At 37.3% G+C, this 26,351-nt stretch overlaps 2 protein-coding genes and 1 long non-coding RNA gene across 3 annotated transcripts in view; 2 read left to right on the top strand and 1 right to left on the bottom strand.

Moving 5' to 3' along the window:
• The window catches only part of LOC116034688, a 678,603-nt gene that overhangs the window by 136,781 nt on the left and 515,471 nt on the right, over positions 1-26,351 (top strand). The window lies entirely within an intron of this gene.
• The window catches only part of LOC116065136 (myosin light chain kinase, smooth muscle-like), a 766,302-nt gene that overhangs the window by 290,447 nt on the left and 449,504 nt on the right, over positions 1-26,351 (bottom strand). The gene's annotated exons all lie outside the window — the stretch shown is intronic.
• On the top strand, positions 10,020-10,606 carry LOC118495306. Its single transcript, XR_004897676.1, has 2 exons — positions 10,020-10,133; positions 10,288-10,606. It is a non-coding gene; the product is annotated as an uncharacterized LOC118495306 (long non-coding RNA).

Here is a 26,351-nt window from a genome sequence, read left to right as displayed (position 1 = left end):
ATGCATAATAACGCAGAAAAAAGAAACGTGAAGGGGTTCAATACATGGACCTTAAAACAGACCAATCTCTAACAGGAATGGAATCATGTGATCATCTACTCACAAGAGACAGGACTGATGATGATGATATTAGACTTCTGTAACTACAGTAACACGACACAAGATGGAGACAGACCTCCACCGAGAAATGTATTTTGTATATTTATTTTAACTGGAGAGTGCTGAAACCGAAAGTAAAAAAACTGTGTGCCATCGCCAATGTATCATTTGTAACAACAACTCCGTCTTTCTTCCAATAATTATAGACAACTATGAAGCTTCTTCTGGATCTGCTGTGTTTGTGTCTTCTGTGTCTGACCGGGAAAACACTTTGTGATGAAAACGGTAAGAATGACTAACTTTGTAGATATGAAGACAGACAGACAGACAGACAGACAGTAGTAGTGTTGTGTAGATCTTAAAATAAGGATCATCAGCACAGAAGATACTATGGATTAATATAGTCATTATCTCATTAGCGTCAATAACACATGTAGCCTAACCCTTCACAGCACAGGTTATTGATCTGATTGTTCCTCACAGATGACCTCGGTGCTTTTTAAAGTTCGTTATAATTTGGCATTCAGTTCGGCAACCGGGAAAACCGGAACCCCGGAGTTTAGAATCTGTTAAAGAAAAGCTACAGTGCTGGAAGAAGCATTCAGATCCTTTACTTCAGTAAAATTACTATACCACACTGTATAATACTCTGTTACTTAAGTTAAAGTCCTGCGTTGAAAATATTACTTTAATAAAAGTATGTAAGTATCATCAGGAAAATGTACTTAAAGTATTCAAAGTAAAAGTACTCAATGCAATCCAATCCAAACTGTTGAGAGTTTAATGCTCTAATCATTTCAGAGTTTTAGGTCATTATATTGTTGGGTAGTTTAATTTATGATAAAACACCGTGTTGTAAATGTAGGCCTACTTAGTTACATTCCACCACTGTTTTCTACTCTTTTCTACAGGAGAGTTGCGTATGTGAAGAGAGAAGATTTGTATATTTTCCTATATTATATATTATCCTCACTCTATATATTATCCACAATATTATATACTATACTCTTTATCACAACTCTAAATGAGGGAATGTTTTTCATCAGGAGGATGTCACAGACATAAAGTCAGAATCAGTTGATCCATACAACATACCAGTGTTCAGATCCTTTAGTAAAAGTACTAATACCACACTGTGAAAATACTCTGTTACAAGTAGAAGTCCTCCATTGAAAATGTTACTCGAGTAAAGTAAAAGAAAAGGTACTTAAAAGCATATTCACAAACATAATTGAAGAGTTTGACTCTGATGAATGGAAATATTGGCCTGTGTTGTCAATGAGTACCAGTACAATGAAATGCAGTTTATCATCTAACCTTTTAAATCTTCACATTTAAGAAGCTGGAAACGATCCAAATAGTCACTCAATTGATTTATCTGCTGATCATTTCAGCTGTACTCATAGTATGTAATATATTGTATATACCTGTATATATATTTGTGTAAAATACATAATAAAATGTAATTTTAAATAGTCTAACTAAAAGTCAGTAGATGTCTTAAAAATACTTGTGGTGGAGGAGAAATTAGACTACAAACTAAACTACTTTTTTAATGACTGTTGGGTAATAATTCTGGTGACACGCCTTACTCAGCATGATGTGAACATGTTGATTAATACATGATTTTATCTTCCAGGACCAAAAAACATCGCAGTGGAAGGAGGGACTGATGCGATGTTACCCTGTTCTCTCAGCACCAAGGAGAACATTGAGTTTAAACTCTTTGACTGGAGGAAAGTTGCTCAGAAAGATGATGGTCTGAAGGAGGTGTTCCTGTATGACTCAGGCAGTCATTACAACAATGGTCTAGATGGTCAGAGTGAAGAGTTCAAAGGTCGAGTCTCTCATTTTGAAGATGAACTGAAGTACGGCAACGCCTCCATAATCATCAGAAATACAAAGATATCTGACAGCGGAAACTACACCTGTTATTTTCCTCGTCTTCAGCCACCACAAATATTCTACATTGAGCTTGTTGTTGGTGAGTACTGAAATAATTAGACTACAAACTAAACTGCTGTATAAAATGTTTTTTTCTGCTTTAATAATTATTTATTGATATCTCTGTGTTTAAACATACTGATTAATAAATTTTTTGTCTTTAAGAGCCAAAATACATCACAGTGAAAGAAGACAGTGATGTTGTGTTACCCTGCTCTCTCAGCACCAAGGAGAACATTACTTCACAACTGTTTGACTGGAAGAAAGTTGCTCAGAAAGATGATTGTCAGAAGGATTTGTTCTTTTATAATGGAGGCATTGGTCACAAAAATTGCTTTCCAGGTCAAGTCTCATATTTTCCAGATGAACTGAAACACGGCAACGCCTCCATAATCATCAGAAATACAAAGATAACTGACAGTGGAGTCTATACCTGTGAATTTCCAAATCTTCAGCCACGTGAAATATACACCATTAACCTCATTGTTGGCGAGTACTTTTATTAAACAATTGAATATGACGACTCATGTTCTGAAACTCCAGCAGTCTATATATGACCTTATTTGTTTCACGTACACTCCGATCTTAACCCATCCACACAAGCACTTTAACATAAGTTTTCTTTTGCCTTTTAGATGGTGTCTTAAAAGACAGATCAGATGAAAACATCCCAGGTAAGTCCTGAGGGCTATCTCACAAAACCTAGATCACGGATTAAGCTGGGATGTCCCAGTTATCCTGAGGCCTGTACTACGAAGCAAGATTTGGCGTTAACGAGGTAACTTCAGGTTCAACCCAGGGTTTTGTATATTGCGACGATGGATTACTTGTTACCGGGTTCAATTGCCGTGGTAACTTATGCTGAACACCTAACCTGCTCGGAAACATGTTAAGTTGGAGATTAAAGATCAACCGGTGTAAAACCATCGCCTACTGATCAATCACCCCCTGCAGTGCGTTTAACGTAGACTCACGAAACTTGGTACACATATGAAGCATGTACAAGCATGTACAAGAAACGTCATTGTAGCCATACCCTAAACCCAACAGGAAGTCCGCCATTTTTATTTAAATGTTCGAAATTAGTGCAATTTTGGCCATTTCCACATGTCGTACTTTAACGAACTCCTCCTAGAGATTTCATCCGATCAACTTCAAATTTGGTCTGTGCCATCCTAAGACGTTAAAGATGAAAAGTTATTAAAAGAAAAACTTTTCGTCATAGAGCATGGTCATGGCGGGGCGGCCGTTTTGTGCGTTTCGCCTTCGAAACAGGAAGTGGGTGTAACTTGAGTGTACATTGTCCGATTGGCTCGAAACTTTTCAGGATTCATAAGAGTCCAACCCTGAGGACAAATAAAGGCCGATATTTACTTAAAGTCATAGCGCCCCCTAGTGGAAACAGGAAGTAGGCCTAAAAGTCAAGGTGCTATACTTTAACGAACTCCTCCTAGAGATTTCATCCGATGGACTTCAAATTTGGTCTGTACCATCTCAACATCTTAAAGATGAAAAGTTATTAAAAGAAAAACGGTGTGGGCGTGGCGTGGTGGCCATTTTGAGTGTTTAGCGATGAACGAAAAAGTGGCTGTAACTACAGCGTACATTGCCATATCTGCTTGAAATTTCCCATAATCAACAAGGGTCCAGGCCTGAGGACATATACAGGCCAATATTGACTTCATCCTTATTTGACAAACATCATCCGATTTACATGAAACTTAAAATGTGTGGTCTTCATGTGATACTGATCCGCCCCCTATACTTTGACCACGCCCACTTACTCAGGCCACGTTCGCCCCCTTTCATAACTGGTGACCCATTTAAGGTAAAGTCTTGTGTGAGGTATCGTTGAACTCAGCATAGAGTTCCCTTTTCATTGGTGACAATTTGCCCCGCCCCCTATGCGATAGCCACGCCCCTTTTCACAGCTAATTAACTGTATGACATAGAGTCTTGTGTGAAGTATCATTGAACTCAGCACGGAGTTCCCTTTTCATTGGTGACGATTTGCTGTGTCTGAGTGCCGCGCAAATGCATGGTCACAAGGAGCGGCGTCCGCCAGTAACCCCGACGCGTGCAGAGGCACGAGGGCCCGTCCATCGCTGCTTGCGGCTTTAATTATTATTTGCTCTCATGAGCAAATTGCATTGCTAGGGTTGCAACTGATAATATAATAAGCTAAAGCAACGGCAGTTTATGGAAAGCAACAGTGTAATTATGGTCAGATCTTGTGTCTGACTGACAGGGAAGTGATATTGACAAGCGTTGTGATTTACACGTCTACAGCGTCGGCTATTTTTTTGCCAGCTTTCCTCCTGTTTTAGGAAGCAGCGACTGTATTGCGTTTTGCCTGTAAAACCGTGTCTCTGTGTTCTTCATATTTATGTAGAATTATAGTTTGCTCTTCTTATGTAAAGGTAGATTTTTGTGATTGGTCATGCTGTGCAAACACCGCCTCTTTTATGTGAACGCGCGCACCGCTGGATTGGGAAACCCTGGGTTGATTGAACTAGTTGTTAACCATTGTGACACAGTTTACCGCGGTTGTTAGGTTAGGTGAAGCCGGGTAACTGAAATAAATCAAGGACATGTTGATCTTGATTCGTAGTACAGGCCTCAGGATGAATTAAGCCTTAACTCGGTTTCACAAAAGCAGAGGCACATACATTTCTATGGAGATTTATTCTGTGCAGCTAACCTGCTCCTGACCAGGCTATAACAGCCAGGATTTATTAATCTTGGGGCCTTTTCTGTTCACTCAGCAGTGGGTTTTACCTTATTTATATGACCATACATTAAAATAACACAGGTACATATTGCTGTTCAGTTAAGTACTGTTATTATTTTAACATTGTGACCATTATTTTTTATATTTATTCATGTGACAGTCATTGTTGCTGTTGTATTGCATTTATAGAAACTGCTTTTCATATTGTTGTTAGAAGTTTGGTGAATATACTGGCTGTTGTTGAGATGATAAGAAAAGGCTGATAAAATGTGTTTTAAATGAAGGCAGTGATTGAAGGTCAATATACAAAGTGTTACACACGTGTGTTAGTGGTTCTAACAATGGCAGATTGGTCGGTGACCAAGACATTTTATTAGTTGATATATTTCTTCTTCTATTCTTTAACAATAAAGGACCATACATATGTTACTCTTCCACGTGCATTTAATTTGACATTCTTAGCACATAATGTGTGTTTTGTCCAGTGAAATGGGACTATAATTTGAGAGGATTGTACAATTATAGTCTTAGTTCAATGACCCAGTAAGTCTAGTGTTACTGTACATCATGAAACAACAGGGAGAGGACACTCAATGTTTTTTGACCTTATATTTTTCTGGGGGAAAGTAACTGATGAATACTGTTACAGTCATGTTTAATAATAATTATAAATTGAATTTGTATAGCGCTTTTCAAGGACTCAAAGTCACTTTACAGGGCAAGGTACAAAACAAAACAAAACAAAAACAAAACACAACAAGATTCAGGCACAGATGAAAAGGGAGGGGGGGCGTGGGGCTACGGATAGGCAGAGGTGAAGAGATGGGTCTTGAGGCGGGACTGGAAGATAGTGAGGGACTCAGAGGTGCAGATCTCTTGGGGGAGGGAGTTCCAGTGCCTGGAAGCCGCCCTGGAGAAGGATCTGTTCCCAAAACTGCGGAGGTTGGACTTGTGGATGGAGAGGAGACCAGCTGAGGCGGATCTGAGGGACCGTGGGTAGGGGGAGAGGAGGTCAGTGAGGTATGAGGGGGCCAGATGGTGGAGGGCTTTGTAGGTGAGGACCAGGATTTTGTAGGTGAACCAGTGGGAGATGGGAAGCCAGTGGAGTTGTTTTAGGACTGGAGTGATGTGGTGCCAGGATTTGGTGCGGGTGATGAGTCGGGCGGCTGCGTTCTGGACTAGTTGGAGTTGGTTGATGTTGGTAGAGCTGATTCCAAGGAGAAGTGAGTTGCGGAGGAGATGAAGGCATGAATGAGTCTTTCAGCAGCAGGGGGTGTGAGAGAGGGTCTGATTTTGGCGATGTTGCGGAGGTGAAAGAAGGAGGTTTTAATGACATGACGGATGTGGGGCTCAAGAGAGAGGCTGGAATCAAAGATCATGCCAAGGTTGCGGGCCTGGGGAGATGGGGAGACAATGGTGCCATCAATGGTGAGAGTGGGGTTATTGGTTTTGCTGAGTGTGGATTTGGAGCCTATGAGGAGGAATTCTGTTTTATCGCTGTTGAGTTTGAGGAAGTTGTGTTGCATCCAGGTTTTAATAGCTGGCAGACAGGAGTTGATGTGGGAGAGGGGAGGATTGTGGGGGGATTTGGTGCTGAGGTAGATCTGGGTGTCATCGGCATAACAGTGGAAGTCCAGGTTGAAGTGGCGGAGTATCTGACCAGGAGGGAGGATGTATATGATGAAGAGGAGGGGGCCGAGTATGGAGCCTTGGGGAACGCCTTGAGTGACTGATGTTTACAGTGTGCATTGAGTTTATCACCTAATTATCTTCATAGTTTCTAGATTTCAGAGTACAATTTCTTCAGTGTTTTTCTTTTCTATCTCCATATATACGAGGAAGCAAAGCATATATGTGAAGAAGGAAACTCGGCTATATGGGCATTCTGGTATCAAGCACGTTTTTTATGAAATCACAGTTTATGTATCGTCCAATTTTCCATACAAACTAAGACAGGACATTTCTGAAAGGAGGCAGAAGGTTCCCTTTTTATAACCTGCTCTGTGTCTCATACATTTGACACCAACCACAAACATTAACACCACATCACGTTCAGCCGACTCTTATCTCTCTAGTGATGATAATCTTTTGCGACTGGAATTAAGTTTTTTTTTTAATTAAAGAGATGTGTAATCGCCAATAAATGTCCTTTTAATCCTGTAAAGTACGTAGTCTACCGCTCCTTTACAACTATTTCCAATATATTTAGTTATCATTAGGCTCTAACAGCTACTGCTACTAATACTTAGCCAGTGTTATTGTGATGTGCACCATTTAGTCGGCACACTGTCAAAATGTGTTGCGAAATTTTCTAGTTCTCTTATATAATCTGTTTATTTTTATTCTTTGTTCACAGGTGCAGCTTCAAAACCAAAAGTCACAATACTTGATCAACAAGCCTGGGTGCTGCAGTGTGAGGTTCATGGCAATCCTAAACCTGAAGTAAAGTGGCACGACAGTGATGGAAACATCCTTTATGCTAAAGTAACACAGGTCTCTGAAAGAGAAGGCAGCTTCAACATCACCCTCCAAACTACTGTGACTAAGACCGACACCTATCGCTGTGTAGCAACACAGGAGGAAATCAAACACCAGATTTATGCTGAGACCTCTGTCCATATCAGTGGTGAGATTTTCCCTTTTATGTTTTAATATTTAAATTGTTTTGTTTGTGTTTGCATTCATTTATAAGATTTTAAATTTAAATTTTGTGTGACACACAAAACTAATCTGTGCAGCAGAAACTGGGAGAACAAAGCCTACAAAAGTTGAAAATGTTTCAAACTAAGTAAAAACTTCACTCTGAGACTCTACTTTATTAATCTACAGAGATCAGAGGAAGAATGAGATTGTCTGGAAGGAAATAAAGAATTGAAGTTTTTCTTTTTCTTTCATTTTAAGATCATAAACACACACTGCCTAGATAACACCGGCGGGGGACCACTACTGAAGGCTAGTTAATTGTAGTAGGCATACAGGCTACTTGGAATCCACGATTTGGAAAGCCTCCTCCTGAACAATCTGTCCCCCTCACTTAATTGAACTTAAATTATGACAAACTGTAAAACACAGTCAAATTCACAGATTAAATATTGACAAAACTTTACATTATGTTCAGTCTAAATTTACCCTTTAGGAGCATGCACATAATTACTTAATACAAATATAAAAAAACTAACTACTACATGTTATCTACAGAAAGCAACTTGTGAGTAGGGCTGAACGATTTTGGAAATCTAATCTAATTGGGATTTTTTTCACCAATATTGCGATTGCGATTTAATATGCAAAAATATTTTTTAAGCTCTTTGTCTTCACTATTATTCAACAAAGACTAGCAATAAATCATTGTATAGTATGAACAACACACGATCAGATAGATTAAACAAACTGTTCTTTCCTGGAGGCCAGGTCTGTATGTGATGATGAAATTAGGTGATGCATGAATTTATAAGAATGACATCTTTTATTTAACTACTTCAATCACAGTAGTATATTGAGCACTGACCAAGCCTGGTGTAAACATTCATATGAAAGTCAGAAACAGACTGATTTTCTCTCGCGAGTCACATGACCAAATCGCAGCCTTTGCGATTAGGAAATCACGTTTTAACATATCGCTTCCTGCATGAATACATATAACTCTAAACCTAAAACATTCCTGCAAACTGTCCATAAGATCAGAGCTAACATCACTTTTCCTGGTGACATTCATCCCACTAAGGTTTTAAACTGCAAATAAATTTTGTTTTGGGTTTGTGTTACATTCTGAGAGTTACATTAACTTTTTGTCTTCAGTTTCAGAGTCCTCGAATGGATGGATTGTTGTTTTATTTCTTCTTGCTCTTGTTGTTGCTGCTGGTGTTCTAGCTGTGCTTGTATACAAGGGTTACATCCTACAAAATGTTATACAACTTTATAGACGTAAGTTTAAATAATATATTGTATTAACAAACTATATGAGCAGACAACACAACACATTTGTTAGACGAGTCTTGTTTATTCAGTTTATGCAGTTGTTTTATCTTCAGTAATTAATCATTCTATTGGTATTTACTCCAGAGTCTTTAATATTTACTGTTATAGGATGTTAACATATATTGGAGATGATGGAGGTATGTGACAATAAAGTACCTTAACCATTTAATGTCATTATTGACACGAACCTCGGCTCAAGCGCCTCGGTCCTAGCTGAATCACTGAAGGGCCAATGATGACGGTAAATCAAACCCTCGAGAAAAAAGCCATAGAGGGGATTTCTAGTTCCTCCCTGTTTAATCAGCAAGTCAACTTAAGCTAACGTTAGCTTTGTAGAGATTGTGGGACTTCCCAAACTGAATAAATATCACACCTATAAAAACCAAACTGCTTTTCTAGTTCTATTTTGTTGTAACTAAGATATCTGCTGAAAAAAAAATATTATTCCATTGACAGATATAACTCCTGTACATCTGCGAAAATCACATTTAACAGCTATATTTTCTAGATAGCGCCGTCACATCACAGCTGATCCAGGGAAATTTGACTTCAGAGCATTGTAACAAATAAGTTGTTTAATCCGATGAATAACTTTATATACTAGTTGGAGAGCTTTTATGTGTTCCACTGTGGTTCCTGCATTACTTGCATGAATACAAATTTTTTAAAACAATTTTTTAATTCAACTCTGTTGACAGAGAAACGGCGGAGTGATATTTTAAGTGATGCGCCAGGTGTGCGCAAATGGCTCTGGGTGTGCTGTCATGCTGATTTGAGTACAATCTAAATGTCTAGTTGACCAATTAGATTGTCTGGTTGGATCTACTTGTTATATAATACAAGCTTAAACATAGTTTAGTTTAGTTTATTTTAGTGTATATAAAATATGCAGAAATAATCATGTTAGAGGAGAAATTAGACTACAAACTAAACTGCTTGTAAAACTGCTTTTGTGGAATAATTCTTCTAATTTCTGTTTGAATAATTACTTATTGATGACTCTTAGTTAGCATACTGATTAATACATGTTTTTATCTTCCAGGGCCAAAAGTCATCAAAGTGGAAAAAGGCAGTGATGTTATTTTACCCTGTTCCCTCTGGACCAAGGAGGACCTTCGGGCAACACAGTTTATCTGGCAGAAAATTTCTCAGACAACTCAGAGGGTGTTCCTGTATGATAATGGTGATCTTTACAGTGATGAGCGTCCAGGTCAGAGTGAGCAGTTCAAAGGTCGAGTCTCACATTTTCCAGATGAACTGGAACAAGGCAACGCCTCCATAACCATCAGAAATACGACGAGGGCTGACAGAGGAGAATACAGATGTATTGTTCCATTAATTCAGAAACCTCAAATATTCTACATTAAGCTTGTTGTTGTTGGTGAGTTTCCAAACAGAAAAGAATGCATTCTGTGTAGATCCGACATCAAACATAAATGATGTGTTAGCGGTCAAACTGTGATTGTACAGCCTGAATATGATCAAGAAAGTTTCATTTAATTTCTTTAATATTGTTTTGTCTTTTTTTCCTGCAGGTTCAACTCCAGAGTCAAATGAACTCCATTCATTAATGATAGAAAGGCTCTGATAATGTCTGTGTTGCTGGAAACATTTATTTAGTCTTCAGTTATTTTATGCTTGTGTTATATCACAATGTATAGGTTCATTGATTTAGTCTTGCAGTTCTAGTTGATTGTGTAACTGTTTGTAAGACTTGTACAGTATTCCTGTTCCAGAGGTGTGTAGAGCAGAGAGGACCAGATCAACATGATGATGCTCTTAGAAGTCTTGTATTTTTGTATTCAGACCAAATTACAAAGTTTGCTGTGATGATGTGAAGTGTGAAATATTGTGTAAAAAAAGGTCACTTCATTTATTTTTTTTTAAATATTTTTTACCATTTATATTGTGTTTTATTACATGTATTTTCTCTTTAGACAACCATTGGTTACTTCTGTATTTAAAAGAATGGTTAAAGGGCAACTCTTATACAGCATTTTCAGATTCATACTTGTATTTTGTGTTTGTACTTGTTTCACTAGTTGAAGTTTGAGCTACTGCTACGGAGTATATAGCAGGACTTTGTACTGTGAAAAATCACCAATAGAGGCTTCTAAACCAAATGCTACACAACCGGTTGGAAATTTCAACGTTTTAGCTCACGGGGATTTCTCTAAATTATTTTTCTCATTATTTGAGCCAGGGGGAGGTGGAGGTGATGCACAGTGGCTGTAGCTGTAGGGAGGTGTCGTGGGGGATGGTGTCAGGACTGTCCTTTTGTCTTTCAAATCGACAGTAGAACTCGTTCAGGTCGTTGGCTAGGTGTCGGTCATTGAAGGAGTGGGAGGTTTTAGGCTTGTAGTTGGTGATCTGCCTAAGTCCTTTCCAGACAGTCGCAGAGTCGTTAGCTGAGAACTGGCGTTGGAGCTTCTCAGAGTACCGATGTTTAGCCTCGGTCCGTGTACTTGGCGGCCAACGGATTTTCGTTTTGAAAGGAAAAAAACAAAAACGAAAAACGGCCAGTTTCCCAATTACCATTAGTAAATAGGAAAACAAAAAACGGAAAACAACCCATTATTCGTTTTTTGTTTTGATATTAAAAAACGGAAAACGAAAAACAATCTCGTTATCTGATTGTCTTTGATGTATTTGTAGATGGAACTTGGAAATTAAAATGTGTGTATAAATCTTATTCCTTTGTCAGTACCCGATCCGTACCGCCTGTAAAATCCGTTCTGTGCACTGCCTGATCAGTTCTACGCTTGCGCGAACACCGGCAAACTTCACAGCTCTATGCACGCATTGGCGTAAGGATGTTTGGACATTCCCGGTTACCGGAAGAAAACATTAGACGGTTACAGTAGACCGTTATGATGGCAGAGATGAAGTTTACAACGTGTTTGCTGGAGTTGCCTAAAGTATCTGTTAATGATATACGGAGCGTCGTCTGGCCATCCAGTAATTAAATAAAGGCTTCAAATTTTACGTTTCATCATTTCTTTGCAACTTTGAAGGTAATTTGCTAACGCTAGCTAACCTCTCACTTCATGTGTTTGTACTTTTATGAAAGTATCGGGTAAAACAGGGCTACAAATGAGATCTCTGTGAGAGACCAGCTAACTCCTAGCAAACTATTATGTAGCTCAATGCTGGACATTTCACCCCTAATTCCGGTCACTTTACTGTATTTGTATTTGTTTAGTATTTGGTTTAGAAGCCTTTATTGGTGATTTTTACGGTACAAAGTCCTGCTACATACGTACATAGCTAGCTATATGCTCCGCTATGTCGCGTTAGCATGCAGCTACAATAGTTAGCTATGAGTATGCTAACGTTAGATTGTAGTGGAACGAAGCAGCACTTTCTAACGTCAAAAATCACAGATAAAGGCTTCTGAACCAAACACTACACAATCGGACATGTTTCAGCAGGAATGTGACCCGGAATTGGGGAGAATTTAACAACATTGCCAGCTAAGATGACCGTTAGCATGTAGCTACTATATTGTTTACTGCCGTTGGCATGTAGCTACTATAGTGGTATACAGCAGTGGTGGCTGGGAGAGCTGTCATCCCATCTTCAAAAGGACACTTATGTACGTTTACACTTCATCGCATTAATAATAGACAGTCTATGGTTATTAGTCAAGACGAAGTATTAAAGGTAAAAACATTAACGTAAACAACACAACAACGATGTCGCTACACGGTTTTGGATCAGTGACAAGTTTCGAATGTTTGTAGCTATGACTATTGTATAATAAAGATTTAATAAAAAAAAAGTTGTAATGTTTGGTCGTAAAGTGTTGACACATGGTACAAACATAGACTGTAAATCGCACATGGACGTTGTTAGTTTTCTACTATGTAATTATGTGCATGCACAGAACGGATCTTACAGGCGGTACTGGCCAATAAATGCTATTGAAGGGCGGGTCTTGGCGTGGCGGGAGTAACTTCCGGGTCACGAAAAAATACCAATGCAAAATTAAGGAATACAACTTATACACACGTATTTTAATTTCCAAGTTCCATCTACAAATACATCAAAGACAATCGGATAACGAGATTGTTTTTCGTTTTCCGTTTTTTAATATCAAAACAAAAAACGAATAATGGGTTGTTTTCCGTTTTTTGTTTTCCTATTTACTAATGGTAATTGGGAAACTGGCCGTTTTTCGTTTTTGTTTTTTTCCTTTCAAAACGAAAATCCGTTGGCCACCAAGTACACGGACCAGCCTCCTTCACTGCCTTGTTAAATTTGTACTTTGACTCTTTAAATCTGTCTTTGTCCCCACTCCTGAACGAGTCTTCCTTAGCCAGCCTTAACCTTCTGAGTTTGGCTGTGAACCAGGGTTTGTCATTGTTGTAACTTACCCTGGAGCTTGATGGAATACAGCAGTCCTCACAGAAGCTGATGTATATACTGTTGGTAGCAGTCCTGAACACATCCCAGTCAGTAGAGTCCACACACGACTGGAGATCCTCCACAGCTACACTGGTCCACTTCCTTGATGTCCTCACTACAGGTTTGCAGAGCTTTAGTTTCTGCCTGTAGGCGGAGATCAGGTGAACCATGACGTGGTCAGAGTGTCCCAGTGCAGCACGGTGGACGGCGTGATAAGCATCCCTGACTGTGGTGTAACAGTGATCCAGAATGTTCTCCTCTCTGGTCGGGCATTTAATATGTTGTCTATTTTTAGGGAGTTCATGAGTGAGGTTCCCTTTATTAAAGTCACCAAGGACAATAACTAGGGAGTCCGGGTTGGTCCGCTCCACACACAGTATCTGGTCGGCAAGCATGCGCTGCGCGTCCTGCACGTTGGCCTGCGGTGAGATGTAAACACCGACCAGAACAGTGTTGGGCAAGTTACTTCCAAAATGTAATACATTATAGATTACTAGTTACTGTCATTTGAGAGTAATTAGTTATATTACAATATTACTGTCTCTGAATTGTAATGCGTTACACTACTTTTGCATTACTTTTGAGTTACTTTCACCAAAATAACAGGGGAAGTTTGATTTGGCAGCTAGCTTGTGAATTTCACCACCGGATCAATAAAGTCTCCTCTTTATCCACTTTAATACATCATACATTATTCATATTTTGTATAATTAATATAAATATGCAAAGTAACTAAAGCTATACAAAATAGATAAGTAAAACGTATAATAGGCAAGTAGGAGAAAATGAAAATACTGTAATGTAAAATGTTTGTTTATAGCACTTCAATAAGAAATTCATGTTGTTTAGGTTAAAACACTCTAAAGGAAATGTTCAATTACAGTGATTGATAAAACTCACTATTAACATTATTTACAGTACTGGATTTACAGCTGATTTGTGAAAAGGTAGCCTACACAACCTTATTTAACAGTAATTTAGTTTTACTGTGAACCGTCACAGGAAGTGCTTTTATTTTGAAGTAGGCTACACGGAAGTTGTCTGTTGTGTAGCCTACTCTTGCTAGCTTACTGAGATGCAACATGTCCGTCAGGCTCAAGTTGTTCACTTTCTTGTTTGTAAAACTGCAACATATTGAACAGTAAATGGTCACAGTAAAAGACAAGCGCTTTTGGTCGTCATTCGAAGCCATTCCACTACAGGCAGAGTTACTCTCCACTGCTGATAAAATGCAATGATATTTATGTGTAGCAAAACTCAACATTAATTCCCGACATGTTTATATCTGTCAGCCGCTGACGTACCGTCACCTGTTGGGACATACATGCTGTCCGTACCGTCTCTGGTTCTGACCATGGGAACAGAAACAGGACAGCTCACTTCAACACAGCGTAATAACTCCTGAAAATAATATCCATCTCGCAAATGTATTTGTCTCTGCAGTCATCTCAACCATTGAATACAGCGACAGGAAAATAATACGGCTTTTTTTTTTTTCCTGTGAAGAAATGTGTCGCGTTGTTGGTTAATTCTTAAAAAAACAATGCACCACTAAATGTTGCGTTAAAATGCGTTGTAACTCGCGTTACTGAGATTGTAACGAGTATAATATTACCGAAATGTAATTAGTAATGCGTTATATTACTGCGTTACAGCAAAAAGGAATACATTACTGTAATTCCGTTACTTTTGTAACGCGTTACTCCCAACACTGGACCAGAATGAATGAAGCAAACTCACGGGGTGAATAAAAAGGCTTTCAGTTTATGATGAAATACTCCAGGTCAGGAGAACAATGCTGCTGGATCACTGTCACGTCGTTGCACCAACCGCTGTTGATGTAGAAACAGATTCCTCCACCCTTAGTTTTGCCGGAGAGGTCCGTGTTTCTGTCCGCGCTGAAAAGCTGGAAACCTGCCAGCTGCAGCGCAGAGTCCGGTATTAATCCACAGAGCCACGTCTCCGTGAAGCACAAAACAGCAGATGAAGAAAAGTCCCTGTTTCCTCCCAACAGCAGTTGTAATTCCTCCAGAGAGCGCACATTAGAGAGGAATATTCCAGGTAACGGTGTGCTGGCAGAGACGCACCAGCGCACCGGCCCGTTTCCCTCTCCTCCGGCGTTTCGCTGCGTGAGCAAAGGTGAGCGCACCTTTGACCAGAATGTCCAAAATTTCCAGTAAAGGGAAAGAAAAGTGGGAAATAAGTCTGATGGTGTTGTTCCCCTGAAGTTCACGAGCTCTTCACTGGTGAATGAGATATGGGTACCATCGCAAAAAACAAAGTTAAAACACAAAACAAAACAAAACAGAGCGCACCAACACACCATGTCGCCATTCTGCGGCGCCATCTTTGTGTTGTGTTGGATAAAGAGTTTAAAAAGTCTAAAGCCCAGTCCAAAGTCCAAAACCTGGATGAATATAGAGCAATGACCAAAGTTGCTTTCAAATTGTTTCTACTGTACTTTATTTTTAGTGACTTAGTATTAAAAGATGTAAACAGTGCAGAGTGTTTAAAGTAGAGATGGCCCGATACCATTTTTTGCTTCCCAATACCGATTCCGATACCTAAACTTGCGACATTTAAAATATGTGTAATAGGAATGATGTCACGACCCTGGGAAGCAGTATCAGGTAGGGCATCGGGGTGTAGATGCTGAAGGCCAACATTTTACCTCGCAGTAGGTGCTGTGTCAAATAAAGGGATATTTCACTGTTGAAAAGATGAATATATCTTTAAATTGGGTCACTTATGTAGTACAAATGTGAATTTGTTTTAGAAATTGGTGGCTTCGAGGCCGAAAAAAGTCAGAAAATGTGTTTTTGGCTGATGAAAGACTTCAAATCCCAGAATGCACTTGCTTCGCTGCTTTAGCATCTACTCCCAAGCCACGCCTACCTTTTACAGACAGACAGGGAGACAGTCAACTCAACTCTGTTTTATTGTCATTTCAACCAACTTTTACACCCAGTAGTAAGTAAGAACAAAAACAAACATGTCACATTCTGATAAGAATTCATCGGCATCCGGACTAGATACCTTTTCATATACAGAGTATAAAATGCAGGACATAGAACATAATATTGATCCAGAAAATAATTTACTAAGCAATATCAATACCAGCTGCAGTTATTATACAGAGATGAAATTTAATAAAACTTTCCAACTAGAACATAATATATCAATTATCCATTTTAACAGCAGAAGCCTATATTCCAACTTCCATAGCATTAAAACATATTTAAGCCAATTTAAGAATCAATTCAACATCATAGCAATATCAGAGACCTGGATCAAAACTGAGAAAGGTGTGGACTTTGAGATTGACGGCTACTAACTGAATTATAAAAACAGAGTGAATAGAAGTGGAGGGGGTGTGGCAATATATGTGGATAAAAGATTGAATTATAAGGTGGTGGAGAGTATGACAGCAGCTGTTGATGATTTGCTAGAATGTATTACAGTAGAAATTTGTATGGAAAGGACAAAAAATATTGTTGTGAGCTGTATATACAGAACTCCTGGATCAAATATTGAGATATTTAAAGAGTGGATGGAAAATAATTTTACAAAAACATTGCAAAAGATCATGTTCTTATGTGGAGATTATAACATTGACCTATTAAATAAAAAAAAGCATAAAATGACAGAAGATTTCATAAATACAATATATAGTATGGGCTTATATCCAACTATCACCAGACCCAGTAGAATTACATCTCATTGTGCTACATTAATAGACAATATATTCACGAACGATATGGAAAACAATGTAGACAGGGGGCTATTATATAATGACATAAGTGATCATTTACCTGTTTTCATCGTCTATCACTGTAATTATAGGAAACCCATGGACATTAGGCATCTCAAATACAAAAGAGTAAGAACTGCGGAAAACATAAATGCTTTTAAGGAAGAGTTACTGAAACAAAACTGGAAAATATTACATGAAGAAAATGACATTGATAAAGCATACAATGGATTTCTAAAAACTTTTACAACATTGTTTGACAAAAATTGTCCTGTAAAACAATACAGTGATAGACAAAGTAAAACAAATAGCCCATGGATCACTAAGGGTTCATCTAATGCCTGCAAAAAGAAAAATACATTGTATAGAAAACTTATCAAGTATCACACCCCAGATGCAGAAAATAAATATAAAAAGTATAGAAATAAATTAACTAATATTATGAGGATATGCAAGAAAGAATACTATAATAAAATATTAGATGACAATAAAAATAACATGAAAGGTCTATGGAATATTCTAAATAGTATTATTAGAAATGGAACTACAAATGGGAAGGCAAGTTACCCAGAATTTTATATTGAAAATGACAAGAAAATAGAAAACATGGAAGATGTGGTTAGTGGTTTTAACAATTTTTTTGTAAATGTGGGACCAGATTTAGCTGAAAAAATAAAAAATCCAGAAATAACAGAAGGGGTAAAATCTGATCTGTGGAATTGTAATCCGACCTCTATTTTCCTTAGAGCAGTGGAAAGTAATGAAATAATAAACACTGTAAAAAATTGTAAAAGCAAATGTTGGATTGGAATAATATTGATATGAGGATAATAAAACAAGTTGTTGAAGAAATTGCTGAACCACTAACTCATATTTGTAACTTGTCTTTTCAATCTGGTAAATTTCCAAACAAAATGAAAATAGCAAAAGTAATACCAGTATATAAAACTGGGGATAGACACCTTTTCACAAATTACAGGCCTGTTTCTATACTCCCCCAGCTCTCCAAAATCCTTGAAAAGCTTTTTACAGAAAGACTTGATAATTTTATCGAAACATCCAAGCTTCTAGTGGACAGTCATATGGATTCCGGGCAGATAGATCAACAATTTTGGCACTAATGGAATTAGTTGAGGAAATCACAAATTGCGTAGATAAAAAGAAACATGTAGTGGGAATTTTTATAGATCTAAAGAAAGCATTTGACACCATAAATCATGACATTTTATTACATAAATTAGAGAAATATGGTATCAGAGGAGTTGGATTGGAATGGGTGAGTAGCTACTTAACAAACAGGCAACAATTTGTAGAAATTGGGGATCATAAATCAACATACATGAACATAACATGTGGGGTACCACAGGGGTCGGTCTTAGGACCAAAGCTTTTCATAATTTACATCAATGATATATGCAGGGTATCGGATATACTAAAATGTATTCTATTTGCGGATGATACAAATATTTTCTGTTCTGGTCATAATTTACAGCAGCTTTTGGAGATGATCACATCAGAAATTGTCAAATTAAAACAGTGGTTTGATGTAAATAAACTGTCATTAAATATAAGCAAAACAAAGATAATGTTATTTGGAAAACATAAAACTAACTGTCAAGTAGAAATACAAATCGATAACATAAGTATTGAAAGAGTATATGAAAATAAATTTCTTGGTGTGATTTTAGACCACAAAATCTGCTGGAAACCTCACATAAACCATGTCAAAGCAAAACTAGCAAAGACGATAGCAATAATAAATAAATCAAGACATATTTTAGACAATAAATCATTACATACTCTGTATAATACACTCATACAGCCATATCTAAGTTACTGTGTGGAAATCTGGGGACATACATACAAAACCAACCTACAGCTGTTATGCACATTACAAAAGAAAGTAGTCTGAATCATAAATAATGTTGGATACCTGGAGCACACAAGTCCTTTATTCTTCAAGTCACACATTCTGAAATTCATTGATCTGGTTAAATTTAAGACGGCACAAATCATGTTCAAAGCAAGAAATAATTTACTTCCAGGAAATTTACAAAAAATGTTTATGGAAAGACAGGGTGGGTATAACCTGAGAGAACAAATAAACTTTAAAAAACTCAAAATAAGAACAACTTTAAAAAGTATGTGCATCACGATTGGTGGGGTGAGTTTGTGGAATGGGCTAGACCAGGTGCTTAAACATTGTACAAACATAACAAAGTTTAAAAAGTTATATAAAAACACTTTATTAAAAGGATATGAAGAGGAAGACAGATGATGGTGAAAGGGGGTTAGTGTATGGATTGTTAGGATGATGGATTTTCGGAAATGGGTTGTTGATGTACTCAAAATGTAAATAAATAAACAAAAGGTTTTGGTATGTGAAGAATTAGAGATGTATTGTTGTGTATATTCATTATCATGTTGTAAAAATATATGATATATAAAGAAATGACTTAAAGTGAATCAGGGGTAGGAAACTTTACAAGCTTCGGCTTCATCCTGCTCCTTTTCGGACAAATTTTTTAAATCAAAAATGGTAATAGTATTTTTAATATTACTTGTAAACACTGGATGGAGATTGTTCCTTTTCCTTTGGTGTGTTGCTACACACTTTTATTTTATAGATATATTTATATATGTGTATTTGTATATATATGCATATGTATGTATGTATGTATATGTATATATGGGTACATGCTGTATGTGTATATGTATTTTTAATTTTGTTCAAAATAAAAATAAATGAAATGAAATGAAAAACCATATACATGAAACAACGTTTCACCGTGGCTCAAGTGGTGTTACACATTTAAAATATATAAAAACATCATTATATAAAAACGACATATGAAACAGGCTACATTTAGTGTACACACATTATATTCTCCGTAAAGTTCAGCTAACACATACTAGCATTAGCACGTGGTGGGCTGTAAACACCTGAGTATAAACACATCCGTAAATTTGCGCTGAATGTAGAATGGTCGGCATTTAACAGTCACAAACTCCACCAGCAGTTAGCAGTTAGTTGGATACAAGCACCGCATTTCAGCACCAGGCAGTCCGTGTTAACACAGCCCACCTCCACTAGCTAGTCTTACCCGGCGACAGAGCAGCAGGCCTGGTAGCTGGATAGTCCGGTACACTGTTGTTCAGCCATGTTTCCACAACAACAAAAACACAGCAGTCTCTGAACTCACGTTTGGAGTTTCGTTGAAGTTGGATGTAGTCCAGTTTGTTGTCTAATGAGCGGACACTTGCAAGCAGGATTGATGGAACAGGTGGCCGGCTAGCGTTAGCTTTCCACCAGCACTCGTTCAACGTTCCCCGCTGATGATGTCCCTTTACCGGCCAGAGGCATCGAGCAACACCGCTGGTCTCCATGGCAGGCAGGCGAAGCTCGCGTAGTGTGTCGATTATTCCGTCTGTAATAAAGTGTCCTGCATATTCTCCGATCTGTACCAATGTATCCCGGTGGTACACTTGTGCAGTAGTTTGAATGCACATAATTGTTTTAAAAGTTTTGTGCTGAGAAGCTTATATACTGTCTATGCTGAGAAGCCAGTAGCGAAGATTAAAGATGGCTGACGCTCGTTTTGCTTCGGAAATCTTCAGAGCAAGATGACAGACCAGCCCCCTATGGGCAGGTTGAAAACATGCGGAAATAGCTCCTGAAAATAATGACTTTGTGGTATGGTAAAATCTATTAAATTAATTCATGTAATTTATACATTGTAAAATCAAGATTAAGTGGGAACTAGAATATCTTAAGTAAAATGTACACAATTTATTCATGTAATAACTGAGAAGAAAGAGTAATTTTTATCATATATTTATAGTCACAGCACATTAACCTAAAAATACAAGTACATTTTAATCTGAAAAGCAAAGTGCATTTGAATCCACGCATGTGCGTTATGTTTTGTTTTTTTACAACAAGATCCCGCTTGTTCAGTCGTAGCAGAGACGGTCGGTTTGGGATGTCGCTGTTACATGGATGACTTATTTTCGGTAGCTAAGTTTTGACTTTTCTATTTTAGATTTGTGATAACAACTATGTGTTCATTTTGATGGTTTGATTATTGCATAGACGTTACGGTTCAAACTTAACTGAACGTGAGTTTTAATCACAATAACGTAAAGCGCCGCCATTATCCACTTCTATAAAGTTGAGACTGGTGGTTAATCAAAAGTAGAGGAGATTAAATGTAGTTAGCCGCGTTCTTGTAGAAAAAGTCACCCAGTCTGGTTAACTTCAGAGTAATTTAATGTTAGATTAAGCTCAAACTGTCATGTTTCTGTAAGGAAATCGATGTAACGTGCTGGCTGCCTGTGTGTGTGTCCTCTAACGTTATATATAACGTTTAGCGTTATTTTAAAGCGTCTAGCTAGTCGTTTTTATATCATCTGAAAATTTTGCAGCAAGTCATTTATCAAAGCTAGTCTGCACCAAAGGAGGAAAGTTTGGAAAAATGCAGTATCAGATGGCAGGAGAACTTGGATACCAATTAAACATTGTGTAGCAGCAAGTGCCTGTATGATGTCAGCCATTTTATTTTAGTGAGCTAACGGTATGAAGGTCCGGTCACCTTTTTAATGAAAATAAAATGTAATGTTTTTAAAACCTAACGTTAGACCACAGCCTTTCACAGCTATATTGAGGGAGGAGTTGGGCTAATGGTTAGCCCAAAGTTAGCATCAGTAGCTTCAGCCCTGTGCATCTTAGTTAACTTTGAATGCGATGGGCGGAAGCCATGCCAATTGTCAGGCGCAAACTTGTCACAAACTCAATGCTGTATTAAAAGGCATTAAAACACAATGTAAATGAGAGCTCAATGCAACAATTTGTTTCTCTCAACACGTAACAGAACAGCAGTGCGTTGTGATATCAGTGACTGGTCTGACGCGGCAACATTAGTCGCATACAGGCAAGTAGAAATCTTTGTAAGAATACTATAATATTGCTGCTCTTATTTTTCCCTGTTCTTATTGTGTAATGTAATATAGAATATTAGTCTCTCTTTTTGAGTTTATCATTGCAACAAGTACTTGCTTTGTCATTCCATCATTAATATCTACAGGATTTAAAACTTTGGCCCAGTTCCTAATTTTGTACTTTTGTATCTTTTTGTCAATTCAGATCAAGGAGGAATTCAGGAGAATAACTACAGTTTCACTGGAGCAGAGCTTTGTGTATAAACTTGACCACTACACAACAAAACTTATTGCCCTGATGATGGCCAAGGGAGGTGTCATCGGGACCAAGTTGAGGCCGTTTCTGGACAGACTGAGCCATAAAATAGTCATGCAGGGAGAAAGTCTCTCTCAGGCTCTCTTCACTCACACACCAGGGAATTAAAAAAAATGCATGTGTTTTTGACAGGTCTTAAAACTGTATTGGATTGGGAAATATATATTTTAAATGAGCCTACCCTATATATACCCTATATATATGTATATATATAGGGTAGGCTTATTTAAAATAGTCATGCAGCGAGAAAGTCTCTCTCAGGCTGTCTTCACTCACACACCAGGGAATTAAAAAAAAATGCATGTGTTTTTGACAGGTCTTAAAACTGTATTGGATTGGGAAATATATATTTTAAATGAGCCTACCCTATATATACCCTATATATATATATATATATATATATATATATATATATATATATATATATAGGGTAGGCTTATTTAAAATAGTCATGCAGCGAGAAAGTCTCTCTCAGGCTCTCTTCACTCACACACCAGGGAATAAAAAAAAAAATGCATGTGTTTTTGACAGGTCTTAAAACTGTATTGGATTGGGAATTATATATATATATATATATATATATATATATATATATATATATATATATATATATATATATATATATATATTTCCCAAACCAATATATATAATGGTCTTTTTAAAAACTCTTAAATTTAACTTATTAAAATCTGCAGAAAACAGCACACACAAAAACTGCATGCAGGTATATATGCAGGACAACTCCTCCTGCTTGTAATGCACACAGTATTGACACTATCAATCTGTTTACAGAATCAAAGCATTGAGATGAGACGTGAAACTGCCTTATCCTGTACCTCGGCGAGAAAGAAGAAGAGCTATTTGTAGATTGCCCGGTAAAGCATGATTGTCTTTTTATGTGTCATAAAAATCATTTTTAAGTGCAAGTGAAAAAGTAGGCTACGACACAAACAATGGTCCAAATTATGTGTTGTCACAACTTAAAAGTAGTCTGAATATTTCAAAGTCATAGGGTTTCCTGAAACTATAATGGTGCAGAGGCACACAATATATGGTTTAGAACAACATTCATTTTATGAGTACAGTCTGTGAATTGCAGCTGTCTTGTCCAATGCTCTACACATTTTTTTACTTATGTTGACTCACTGTAAAAGACATTATACTGAATTTAACATAATGTGAGTTATGTTTAGTAATTTTTAGCAAGCATGTTCGTTCTGCACTGATAATGAATCTCTTTTGTATTTGTTTCTCAATAGAATTGTGTTCTTTCTTTCTTATAAATTGTATGCAGGAGGACACCCGCAGTGATGCCATTGAACATATCCTCAAGATACTGGTCGTCCATGGTGCTGATCGAGAGGATCCGTTCGATGTGTCCATCCTTTTGGAAGGCAATGAAATGTTTCCAGGATGTGGTAGTACCGCTAAAGTTTGCACACTGCTGATGGGGCTTATTTATACCCTCAACCTGGCATACACTGCGCTACATGTTTGAAGTGTTGCAGAAACTTTTCCTAGACCTGGATGGTGTTAAGATGTCCCCAAAAGTGCAATCTTTAAAGTTGAAGTTGCTCTCCTAAATGCTATTGACATGGCAAGTGCTGTACGTTCGAGGCTGTTGGTACACCCCAACTTATTTTTCCATCTCAACGATTGTAACAAAAACTTGAAAAGATTGATTCGGCTCTATTGGCCTCAATGCCCCTGTGCAGGAGAACTTGTCTTTATGGATATTTCACTGTCAAACACACAGACTTGGAGCTGCCTTAAGTTTTGATTCCCCAAAAGACTGTTTAATGTGGTTCAATTTGGCCATGACTAGAGTCACTAGATAAAAAAAAAAAGTAGTAGACTTTAGTGATGTTGTCTTGCTCACACTCTTGTAGAGAAATGCCAATAATTATCACCTGGTCTTTCTGTTATTGTTTATTAGAGGCAAAGGCCAAAGGAAGAACTATCCAGAACGGTTGATTACTTTTAACTTTTTAAATGTTTGAATGTGTTACGGTTTTAAGAGCATAAAGAGCACTTAGTGTTGGTTTAATGCTGTTATTGCATTGTTTCAGTGAATTGTAAGATTGCATTTGAGTATTTGAAAAGTATCTTTCCAGATCTGTGTTGGATGGAGTAGAATGGATTTTTTTGTTTTGTTTTTACAGAACAGCAGACGCTTGAATGAGCATTGAGGAAAAGTGACCATTCTGTTTCAGCTGGACTATGCATGTGCTCATCATTAATGTTAGTTATGCCACGTTTGGCTGCTGAGGTTTAGTCGAATCGTGCAAGGTTAATTCTACAATTATTGTAAATTATCAGAGTGGTACCTTAACTACTTGTTTAAAGACTTAATCATTTGATGTGAAGACTACAGATTTAACGGTTCATTGTGAATGTTGACATAATAAACTGTTCAACTTTATTGTATTTAATTGTGATTTCTGATAAAAGTATTTGATGCAGAGAAAATTATTACATTTATTTGGTAACACTTAAAAAAAGCAACATTTACATAATAATAGTGAGTAATATAAAATCATGCAACTAAGTAATTCAAACTGTGAAATGGGCAGACATTATGTGACAACATTTCCTCTCAAAGACTGAGTGTAAATGTTGCCGGTTAATGTTTTGTTAGCGTGTCAATATGCTCTTTTACTTATCATACTGGGTTCATATGTTTTGTTAAGCATAGCCATTCTTTCATCAAATTCCACATAGTAATCCCGTAGCATTCTTATGCACAAATTTTAACATCTAATACTGCGGTGATTTATAGGCTATACCTACATCCATTAATACATCATTCTCTATTGTTTAAAACCATACAGTTTATGTCACAAACATCACCATTTGTAATAATCACGCAACACTCATGTCTTTGTTAACTACATTGCTGTTTATTTAGTTTAAAAGGTAACAGAGGTTAACATGTAGTCTGTGTGGCTTACCGGCGTCTGCTCTCTTCTGTTTGTAAAGGAAAGTTTGCCGCGATCGGCAAGTTTAAATGACGCTAGGAATTGGAATTGGAATTATGAGTAATTATTTTATTGTCAGTCAAGGTACCTTGTGGCTTTGCGAAATGTTTTGGGAATAATGTAATTAATCTTCGGTAAATTTCTAGCCTAAGGGATCTATTAAGTTTGGCTGTTTTGAGCTTTTATTCAATTTTTTATCTACTCGCCTGAGCCACCCCTGTATTGTATTTTTGTTGGTATGTTCCAATTCCAGGGGCGCGCTACAGGTCTTTATAGACTGGCCGTTTCAGTTGCTGAAGGGAGCTAGAGGAGCGAGGACGTAAGTCTGTGTAAGGCTCTGGTGACTAGTTTGAAAAAGTCAACTTGTATACAGCTGTATCTTTGTATCATTTAACAATTTTTGACTTTCACGTCAATTCATTTTTATTTTTTGTGAAAGTATTTTTTTTCCTTTTTTTTCTTTCTTTAATTTAGATTTTGTTAATTGTTTGTTTTGCCTACGAGCCTTAACTGGGAAAGTATTAATAAAATCCCATCTTTTCATCATCTTTGACTCTGAGTGTCAACACCTGCTCACGACTACTTCATTACATCTACCCTCAACACATTATAAAATCTACTTAATTACTTCATAACAGTAAATATTACAGATTTATAAAATGTACTTGATATTTTCACAACAGTGAGGTTCCTTTTAATATTAACTTTAATTACTTTTAATAAATACAACCTGCTAAGTTAAATATAATTAAGTAACATTAATGTCTTCACACATGTTACATTTAGAGTTAAGTACATTTTACTTGATACTGGCAAGTGAGTTGTACTTGATATCACAGCAGTCAAATTTACTTAGAAAAATTGAGTGCAAATTGTTACAATGATTTTATCAAGTAAATCCTACAAGTTATTTTTTCAGTGTAGAGAGACTAGAGAACAATTACTACAGTAGGCTATAACCTTTCCAGAGAAGAGCAGGAGACACGGAAACAAACCACATTTTTAATTTCATCTGATGAGGTGACAGAAACATGCATAAACAGATTCCCATGAACCTGTTAGCCCAGTGCATACCTGTGTGTTCAGTATCAGGATGTAATGTTACTCACACGAGCAACAGAGTTCATTCTTTTGCTTCTCAGCTGATAAAAAGACGCTGGATAAACAGGTATGGTAGTTTTAGAGCAATGGTGTTAAATGGTACTGTTT

Source organism: Sander lucioperca, chromosome 6, assembly GCF_008315115.2.
Source record: "Sander lucioperca isolate FBNREF2018 chromosome 6, SLUC_FBN_1.2, whole genome shotgun sequence".
Classification (NCBI taxonomy): domain Eukaryota; kingdom Metazoa; phylum Chordata; class Actinopteri; order Perciformes; family Percidae; genus Sander; species Sander lucioperca.
This window is presented reverse-complemented; position numbering and strand designations above follow the sequence as displayed.